Raw genomic sequence first — 11,418 nt, forward strand, 5'->3', positions numbered from 1 at the left:
TGCTACGACCAGATCCGAGGCTCGTGCGCCTGCTAGAGCTTATGCTATATGTGCCCGCGAGGATGCTTCTTCGCCTGATGTTATTACCGGTACTTTTACTCTCTTTGATACTAATGTAATTGCTTTGATTGACCCCGGTTCTACTCATTCTTACATATGTGAAACCTTAGCATCCAGTAAGACTTTACCTATTGAGTCTACTGAGTTCGTAATTTGGGTGTCAAATCCCTTGGGTCGTTACGTGCTTGTCGACAAAGTGTGTAAGAAATGTCCCCTAGTAATTGAAGGTTCCTGTTTTCCGGCGGACTTGATGCTTTTGCCGTTTGATGAATTTGATGTTATTCTTGGTTTGGATTGGTTGACCGCGCATGATGCGGTTGTGAATTGCAAAAGCAAGACTATTGATTTGAGGTGCACAAATAACGAGATGATCCGAGTTGAGTCTACGGACTTAAAGGGGTTGTCAGCTGTAATATCCTCAATGTTGGCCCAGAAATATGTAAGAAAAGGGTGCGAAGCATAACTTGCGTATGTACTTGATGACAAAGAATTAGAAAAGAAACCCGAATCTGTGCCGGTGGTTTGTGAATACCCGGATGTTTTTCCTGAAGAATTACCGGGTTTACCACCTATTCGGGAGATAGAGTTTGGTATTGAGCTTGTACCTGGGACCACGCCGATTTCGATAGCTCCGTATCGTATGGCACCAACTGAGTTAAAAGAGTTGAAAGCTCAGTTGCAAGAATTGACGGATAGAGGTTTTGCTCGACCAAGTTTCTCACCTTGGGGTGCACCAGTATTGTTCGTGAAAAGAAGGACGGAACCATGAGGTTGTGCATTGACTATCGTCAACTGAATAAAGTGACGATAAAGAATAAATATCCGTTACCGCGTATTGATGATTTGTTTGATCAACTAAAAGGAGCCTCAGTGTTCTCAAAAATAGATTTGAGATCGGGCTATTATCAGTTGCGAATTCGAGATTCGGACATACCCAAAACTGCCTTCAGAACGAGATATGGTCACTACGAATTCTTAGTGATGCCGTTTGGGCTCACTAATGCCCCTGCGGTATTTATGGATTTGATGAATCGGATCTTCAGACCATATTTGGATCGGTTCGTAGTTGTGTTCATTGATGACATCTTGGTCTATTCAAGAGATGAGACCGAACATGCTGAGCACCTGAGACTAGTGTTGCAAATTTTGCGGGATAAGCAGTTATATGCTAAGTTCAGTAAGTGTGAGTTCTGGTTAAGAGAGGTTAGCTTCTTGGGTCATGTGGTATCCGCATCGGGTATTCGAGTTGACCCGAACAAAATTTTAGCCATACTTAACTGGAAACCTCCGAGAAATATTACTGAGGTTCGGAGCTTTTTGGGACTCGCCGGTTATTACCAACGATTTGTCAAAGGTTTCTCGATGATAGCCACACCAATGACGAAGCTACTTCAAAAGGATGTTAAGTTCGAATGGACGGAGAAATGTCAGAAAAGTTTCGATCAATTGAAAACTTATTTGACTGAAGCTCCAATTTTAGTGCAACCCAAATCAGGCAAAAAGTTTGTCATTTATAGTGACGCATCCCTACTTGGGTTGGGTTGCGTATTGATGTAAGAAGGTCGAGTGGTGGCCTATGCGTCGAGACAATTAAAGCCACATGAGAAAAATTATCCGACCCATGATCTTGAACTAGCTGCCATCGTATTTGCTTTAAAAATATGGCGACATTACTTATTTGGTGAAAAGTGCCATGTATTTTCGGATCACAAAAGTCTCAAATATTTGATGACTCAAAGAGACTTAAATCTGCGACAAAGACGTTGGCTTGAGTTGTTGAAAGATTACGAGCTTGTCATTGATTACCACCCGGGAAAGGCTAATGTGGTTGCGGACGCCTTAAGCCGAAAATCATCGTTTGCTTTACGAGCGATGAATGTGCACTTGTCTGTTCTACCCGACAATGTGTTAGTAGCTGAATTAAAAGCCAAACCATTATTGATTCATCAAATTCGTGAAGCCCAGAAAGTTGATGATGAATTGGTTGCAAAACGGGCTGAGTGTGTTCCGAACAAGGAATCGGAGTTTCAAATTGATGATGATGATTGTTTGAGGTTCAGAAGTCGTTTGTGTGTTCCAAGGAATTCGGAACTCATTTCGATGATTCTGAACGAAGCCCATTGTAGCCGAATGTCAATTCACCCGGGGAGTACGAAAATGTACAACGATTTGAAACTTCAGGTTTGGTGGCATGGTATGAAACGAGACATCTCCGACTTTGTTTCGAGATGTTTAATATGTCAATAAGTGAAAGCAGAACATCAAGTGCCTTCAGGATTACTTCAGCCGATCATGATACCCGAGTGGAAATGGGATCGAGTCACAATGGACTTTGTGTCCGGACTGCCATTGTCAGCAAGTAAGAAAGATGCGATTTGTGTTGTTGTCGATAGACTGACTAAGTCGGCTCACTTTATCCCCGTGCGTACGGATTTTTCATTGGATAAACTAGCTGAATTGTACGTTTCTCAGATTGTGAGATTACACGGTGTACCTATTTCTATCGTGTCGGATAGAGATCCGAGATTCACCTCACGATTTTGAAGGAAATTGCAAGAAGCTTTGGGTACCAAGCTGCATTTTAGCACTGCTTTTCACCCCCAAACCGATGGTCAATCTGAGCGGATAATTCAGATACTTGAGGATATGTTGAGATGTTGCATCCTCGAGTTCAGTAGTTCATGGGAACGGTATTTACCTTTGATTGAATTCGCTTACAACAATAGTTTTCAATCAAGTATTAAGATGGCACCTTACGAGGCTTTGTACGGTCGTAAATGCCGTACACCATTGTTTTGGACCGAGCTCGGTGAAAGTAAAATTTTCGGAGTTGATTTGATTAAAGATGCCGAACAGAAAGTAAAGGTAATCCGTGAAAGTCTGAAGGCAGCCACAGATCGTCAAAAATCATATGCGGATTTGAAACGAAAAGACATTGAATATCAGGTGGGAGATAAAGTGTTTCTTAAAGTTTCGCCTTGGAAAAAGGTACTCAGATTTGGCCGTAAGGGCAAGTTGAGCCCGAGATTCATTGGGCCGTACGAAATCTCCGAACGAGTTGGTCCGGTTGCGTATAGATTGATTTTGCCCCCTGAACTTGAAAAGATTCACGATGTCTTTCATGTTTCGATGCTTCGACGTTATAGATCCGATCCGTCACATGTGATTAATCCCTCAGAAGTTGAAATTCAATCTGACTTGAGTTATGAAGAAGAACCGATTCGTATCCTAGCTCGTGAAGTGAAAGAGTTGCGAAACAAAAGGGTTCCGTTAGTTAAGGTGTTATGGCTCAAACACGGGATCGAGGAAGCTACTTGGGAAACCGAGAGCTCGATGAAAGAACGATACCCAAACCTTTTTACCGGTAAGATTTTCAGGGACGAAAATTTCTTAAGTGGGGGAGAGTTGTGACAGCCCAAAATTGACCCTAGTCGGGAAGTGGTTTCGGGACCGCTAAACCGAGTCACCGAAATGTTCGAATGTGATATTTATTGTCTAGAATATGTAATTATGAATGTGTGAAAATTTCAAGCTTCGATTTAGTCGATTGCATGTGAGTTTTAGTAAATAGGACTTATGTGAGAAAATTTTGAAATGTGATAGGTCAAAGCATAAGGACCTATTAGTGCATGTTGAAAAAGGGGGGACTTGCATGTCAATTTCCCCCTCTATTAGTAGTGGCCGGCCATGACAAGTATGGTAGACCAAGTGTGATGGGCAAGACATGTCATAGACATGTTGTGTTGGTGCATCATGGGTGGAAACAATAAAATAATGAGCATGGTAATTAAATAATGAAAGGGAGGAGTGATGAAAAAAAAAAAAGAATGGTCTCATCCATGCCCCCCCATTGCCGTGTGTAAAAGAAAAGAAAAGAAAAATTTTGTTCATCCTTTTTCATCTTCTTTTGGCCGAAAATTCTAAGGAAGGAGGAAGGAGTTCTTGCTTCATGTTTGGTTTGGAAGAGGATTAGGAGGAGGTTTGGCCATACTTGTATCTAGATCAAGGTATGTTTGAGGTTGTGCCATGAGATTCATGCATGTTTTTTAGTTGCTAGCTTGAGTTCTAATTAGCCCATGGTTCAAATCTTTGCTATGTCATGGGGATGATATTCGGCCTAGGTGGATTTTGTGTTAATGCCATTGCATGCTAAATATGAAGCTTGTTAATGATGCATGTGATGGTGGATTGATGATTCTTGAATCTTCTTTTTAGCATTTTTGAGTGAGCACATATGTGCATTGGTTGCTAGATGGAGAAGAATCAGCTAGCAAGTTGTGTGCTAAGGCCGAATATAATTTTTGTATATTAATGAGTAATGCAGGTGTTAAATTGATGGAAAGGGAGAGGATGCTTTACTAGTGTATATATGTGTGTATTAGCCAAGTTTTGAACTTGAAACAAAATGGTGTTTAGTCAATACAAGTGACCATACTTGTAGAATGTATTAAGTGTTGCAATCGGCCGCAACATAGACATGCATATTCGGCCATAGGAAGGAGATTGGTGTTGCATGTATTCAGTTAGAGGCAAGCATATTGATGCTTTTGTCTTGGCTTAGAAAATTCGGCCAAGGGGGAAAATTAGCTAAAATGTTGAGTTTGATTCATGATTCCGTACATATGTGACTTTAATGTCTAATGTATAAATATGGGCTAAGTGCCTTGTGTTCCTCTTTTCGATGCTCAAATGATTAAATCAATTTATTTGTTTAATTAAGCTCAAGAGCAAAGGGGAACTAAATCCGATAAAGGGAAGGAAAAAGTGGTCGAATAGCTATCGGAATCGTTCGACAACATCCGAGGTAAGTTCTTGAGTAAAAGAGCTTAAATTATGATTTGATTAGATCATGTTTTAAGCAAATCAAAATCATGCTCTTTGTGTGTGGCTATTGAGCCGAAATTGCAAGAATGATAAGTGTCTTGTGTTTGAGTTTTGCTAACGAAAACGAAATACGAATGTGCCATGATTTATTGTTAAATGTGCATGGTTATTTGAATGATGTCCGGGCTAAGTCCCGAAGGCTTTGTGCTAAGTGACCATATCCGGACTAAGATCCGAAGGCATTTGTGCGAGATACTAATTCCGGGCTAAGCCCGAAGGCATTTGTGCGAGATACTAAATCCGGGTTAAGTCCCGAAGGCATTTGTGCGAGTTACTATAACCGGGCTATGTCCCGAAGGCATTTGAACGAGTAGCTATATCCGGTTAAATTCCGAAGGTACGTGATTTGGGAATGAATGATCTTGCCGTAAAAATTTCAGTTAATACGCTTGAAACATCCCAACATTGAGGTATGTTTCGTATGTGCTTTGAATTAGTTGAGCCCTTACAAATAAGTATTCGCTCAGTTGATAAATGAGCTACCGGCCTTTGGCTAAGTTGATCTTTGTGTATGAATAAAAGGGTTGGTAATGTGAAGTAAGTATGATATTGAAAAATTGTGCATATGAAATTATCCGTTTAGCTACATGAATGCTATACTTTTGTTGTGCTGGAATCCCTTGCTCAAAACTTACTAAGCATAAATTGCTTACTCCGTCTCCTTGATTCTCTGTTTTATAGATTTTGGTTCTCCAGCTATCGGACTCGGGATTTTGAAGTCGAAGTCGCCCACACTATCAAAGCCCCCCCCCTTTTGGTACAATTTTGGTTGAACTTCGAAATGGCATGTATAGGACTACCCTTTTTGTTGGGGGTCATGGACCCTTTGGACTTGTATAATTTTGGATAGCCATGCGAAAATGGCTTATATATGTTTGAGTATAATGTTATAATCATTTGGTATGGATATGGTTATTGAGAGGTGTGGATATGCTTAACAAGGATTGGCCATGGGAATGGTTAATCACTATCATAATTTGTGCTATTTATGCTAAAAGGGCTAGTTGAATCATGGAAACTATGAAATAGGTAAAGTCTACCTTAAAGGCAGATGCTGATAGCAGCAGTGATGTAGATTTGGAAAATCACTAAAAATAGTAGGAAGGGAATTAAATAGTGAATAAATTATGTAAACGAACCTTGATGAATTTATTTTCGTAGGAAAGTAACGAAACGATCATATGGACAGTATGTTAAGAGATATTCAGGTTCTCGTAAGACAGGGCCAGAACGGTTTCTGGATTCCCTGTTTCGACTTTGGAAATTCATTATAAATTAACAGGAGATAATTAGGAGTCATGCCATATATGTATAGATTCCTCTTTGAGTCTATAGAAACAAATGACATCAGTATTGAAGCCCTGTAAAGGGAGATATCCAAGTCGTAATGCGTAAAGGTCAGTGTAGTCGATCCCTGTAACATGGGAGACTTTGACGAATAAACTGTACTAATTGGCCCAACTAAAAATTCTAGAAAAAAATATGTAGATGGGCATATGAGTCTAGTTTCAGGGAAAATTTACGGAACTGGATTCCGAGTTTCTGAACTCAAGATATGATTTTTAAAGCGACTAGTACGCAGATTGGCAGTGTCTGGGAAATTTTTTTTATAAGGGGCTTAAAGTCTGTTAACACCTCGTGTTCGACTCCGGTGACGGTCTCGGGTTCGGGGTGTTACATATGTTCCTCTGGAAATCTGTAGGCCAGTGTGAAGGACAAACTCTAGATTCAATTGACACTTTTCGTTTCCCACTAGAGGAAAACTGAACATATTTATATTGTTAGAAGGATTAGTGGGGATGATTTTTTGTAACACCCCAAACTCGGCTTAGACGTTCTTGTCGAATCTAGCGTGTCACATTGAAGTGTTTTTCGAAAACCTTGTTTTCATTGAAAACCCTTCTTGAAATTTCAAACTTCTTGCCATTTAAAACTTGTACAAAACCTCAGTCTGCGTTTGTTTAATTTCGATCGAAAGAAAAGTTGTTACCTTCAAAACCTTATTGTTGCGGAAGCTTAATTTAAAGCAAATAATTTACGAAAACGTGATATTTAAAAATTGAGTTGCGGAAACGTAACATTTGAAAATGGTTATTGTTTTAGAAAATCGAGTTCTAGTTCTAGCAAATAAGAATCTCAACCAATAAAATCCCGAATTTAAAATCCAAAAATTTTAAAGGCCTTATTACAACCCAAAACAAAATTAACTTGCTTAAGTAAATGAGCTAAATAGAATAAAACTTGTGTAGTTGTGTGGCCCTCTCCGAGTCCCTCGCAGCTCCAAACCGTCTAACGTTGGGGATTACGTGAAAGGTTAACAATGGAGTGAGTTTAAAAAAACTCAGTGTGTAATCCCCTATCATTTAGTCAGTAATATAAGCAATAATAGTCTGGGCCTAAGCCCTTTTCTATAATAGAACAATGTGGGCTTTAGCCCAAAACAGAAAAAGTGTAGTGTGGGCCTTAGCCTATTATAGTATCAGAATCAAAAATAGAATACATGTGGGCCTAAGCCCATTACGGTGATAGAATCAGTAATAGAAATGCAACAATGCAATCATGCAACCCATCCCAATCCAGCCAACACACCACCCGTACCAACCAATACACCACGTGGGGATAAAATCGACCCATCCAGCTAACACACCAATATCAGCATCGGTTACGGCACTAATCGGTATCGCAGCAAAGCTGCCAGTAACCAAAATGGTTAAGAGCCGTAAATAGGATAGCTATAAGTTATAAACAGAATGGCTACAAGCCATAAGTACAGTAATATGATTAGCATAAAGCCATCAGCAGCAGTAATATGATCGGCACACAACCATTAGTAACAATAATATGACTGGTACAAAGCCATCAGTAACGATAATATGATCGGCACAAAGCCATCAGTAACGGTAATATGATCGGCACAAAGCTATCAGTAACATCATAGCAAAGCTGCCAGTAATAGTATATGTGGCCAAGCCACCAGAAACAGTGATTGTGGCAGAGCCACCAGTACAGTACTTCCCCCATAACAGTATCCCAACCCCATGCAGTATGTCGTGTATGCAGAATGCCATGCTCAGAAGCAGTCATACAAATCACAGACAAAGCAAACATTTACATCACGAACAAATCAATCATTTACACTTGAGGGGCAAAATAGCCATTTACCCTCTAGGGGCATTACGATCATTTTACCCTACAGGGGCATTACGGTCATTTTACCCTACAGGGGCATTACGGTCTTTTTACCTTATAGGGGTATTACGATTATTTTACCCTATGAGGGTATTACGGTCATTTTACCCTACAGGGGCATTACGATCATTTTACCTATAGGGGCATTACGGTCATTTTATCCTAAAAGGGCATTACAGTCTTTTTACCTACAGAGGCATTACAGTCTTTTTACCCAACAGGGGTATTACAGTAATTTTATCCCATAAGGGCATTACGATCATTTTACCCTACAGGGGCATTATGGTTATTATACCTATTTTAGGGTTTCAATACCAATAGCGACCTTCCCAAAGGTCTACAGTCACCTTGAGCGATACAGATAATCCACCCGGTCAAAATAGTGTAAATGGGCCCAAAGTCCAATATTCGGCCCAAGTAGGCCCACGTGCTCATATGACCCATTTGGCCTAAATTCAATCACGGCTATGCGAACTACATAGCCCAATCCAGTTCCTGGCACTTTTCGTAACTTTTATCCGTGTGGGACACATGGCCCATTTCAACCCAACGAGGCCCATAACGGCCCAAGAGCACGAGAATGCTTGTGGTGGCCTCTACAGTCTAACTCCATATTTATGGGCTCGATTCAACACATGAGCATTCGCATGCCCATGTGGCCTCAATCGCCGTATTTTTAGCTTTTCAGCTTTACGACAGTAATGATTTACGGTGTACAAATACACACCTGATTGCGAAACGTACGAATCGTCCACGTGCTCCAAAGCCTATTTTCCATCAAATCATATTGTTAGTCTTCCAAACATTAGGATTCCTAAACATGCAATCCCAAACCCTTGCCCTGAACGAGCGAAAAGGGCTTTATTGCTCTTAACGTTGACTAAGGATCGATCTTGATGATTATCTGCTCAGACAACGAACCTTATTAGGAAAAACTAATTTCAAGAATATGGCTTAAAGTCCCAATATTAAGTCATAGAGTATTTGGCTAACGCCACTTACCCCCAAAATGATTTACTGCCGGAAGAAGGATTTGAGCACACCAAATCAACTGATAGGAACGGTAGAACAATGAAGCAGTCGGCCACTTTTCAAAGCATAGATGCCCAACAGATACGAACCCCAGGAAGTGAGAATGGGGAAGTATTCAACTTAAAGCAGAGATAACATGAAAAAGATCTAAAAACAAAAAAATAATAACCAGAAACGATTGTACTCACGATTACCGGAGAAGAACCACTAAACCAAAACTAAGTGAAGAGGTAAGGAGGGGAGAATCGATCATAAAGGAGTAAGAGGAAAAAGAGTAGTGTGATTCAGCAAAAAGTAGAAGAAAGGAAGTTGAGAATAATGATTTCGGCATTAAAACTTACACTAATCAAATCTTGAAAGAGAAGAAAGATAACTTCCGGAAACGACACTAGGGAGAAAAGAAGCCAGAATCGCCAAAAAGAACAAAAACCCCAAATGACAGAGAGGAAATTCAGCACGTATTCACCCACAAATTGCCGAAAATGCATACCCAAAGACCCCCTTAGCCGAATTACACAAACAATTCTCCCAATGGACTACAACACTTCCTAATTCGAATTTTCCTTAACCTTCTCCTAAGGTCTCTCCCCTTATGCCTCCTTGATATCCTTCATAACACCCTCAAAGACCCATTCAAACTCTTACCCAAGAGAGTTCAAAACCACCTCAAACTCTTGCATCCTTATGCTAGCAAAATAAATATCCTTTTTGCTTGCAATGGGATTCGAACCCAAGCCCCCTCAATAGCTCAACACGCCAGTTGCCTCCTTGCCACAAGCTCTTTTGTATCACATTTTAACTTTAATTTACTAAAAGGTCTAAAGGCCAAAGTCCAAGTTCCTTTAAAGGAAAAACCAAAATAAATTACAAGAGCCAAGACTTGAACCCAGGCTCCCTTGCAACCTTAATGACGCCACAACCACTAGACCACAAGCTTCCTTATGACATTTTTTTAACACAATAATTTAAAAAAGGCCTACAACCAAGCATCAAGAGTTTTATCCACTTAAAACCAAAATTTTTGCTAAAGCCCAAGTTTGAACCTAGGACTTTTCCAACTCCTCTTAGGACCCTTAACCATTAAAGTAAACATACTTTTGTGCACAATTTCCTAACCGTTCACTTGCTCAAGGCCCAATACTTCTAAGCCTAATTTTTGGGGCGTTACATTTTTCTTTCTTTAAAATCTACTCTCTGGTTCTACCTCTTAGAACTTCTTTGTTTTCTTTTTTGGAAGCGAATGATTTTGAACTTATGAGTGGATGTTTCACCTCCTGGTAAGTCTTAGAGCTTTGCATGTTAAGTATTTGAAAGAATAAGACTGTTAAGAAGCTTATGAACAGTAGGTTATGAATACAAGGCCATGGGGGTTGTTTATGATTGAGAAGTTAACAATTGGTATGAAAATGAGTTTTTAATGGTGAATCTATGTTCTTTAAGCAATTGTTGTTGCTGGTTTGAGAAGGGTGCTCAAGTTTGGAGTTCAAGCTACAATTTTAGTGAGTGTCAGGTGAGTCTCTATCTTAACTCTTGCATGAAAACAACTCAAGTAAAAGTAAATATATATAAATGATACTGTCATATTTGATAATTGATAAGTATATGAAGAATAGTAAATATGATATGTGTGCTATAATGATATGTATAAAGTTCTGTTGAAAAGAATATTGATTGGAAATTATGCAAGTAAAGTTTGATATAAGGAAAAATATGAATCAATCAAATGTGTGAAAAATTTTCTAAGTGAATTTTGAGTAATGTCCCTTTGTGAAGCTTCTGGTAGGGCAGTTATATTGCTAACTAGACTAGCAAATCACAATACCAAAACACTCATGGTGAATTTTGAGTAATGTCCCTTTGGATTCTGTTTATCTCAACTATAGGGTGTTGTAACACCCCAAACCCGGTCTAAACGTTATGACCGAATCCGGTGATGTCACATTGTAACACCCCTTACCTGTATTCGATGCCGAAATAGGGTACGAGGCATTACTAGAAGACATACATTTGTATACGTATTAAACCGAGTTGAAAAATTTCATTCGAATTAAAAATTTTAAATTATTAACTCGCTTTTATAATTATTTACAACATATTCTCGAAATATTATATTCATAACAAATAGGGCCTACGAGACCCGATATTTACTCATGTAATTCAAAGCTTCATTTCCATTTCATTCAATTCACAATTTCTCATGTTCACAATTCAAATCAATTTCTCAATCTAATATATATATTTCAATCATCTAAG

Source organism: Gossypium hirsutum, chromosome D11 (assembly GCF_007990345.1).
Source record: "Gossypium hirsutum isolate 1008001.06 chromosome D11, Gossypium_hirsutum_v2.1, whole genome shotgun sequence".
In the NCBI taxonomy this organism is placed as follows: Eukaryota; Viridiplantae; Streptophyta; class Magnoliopsida; order Malvales; family Malvaceae; genus Gossypium; species Gossypium hirsutum.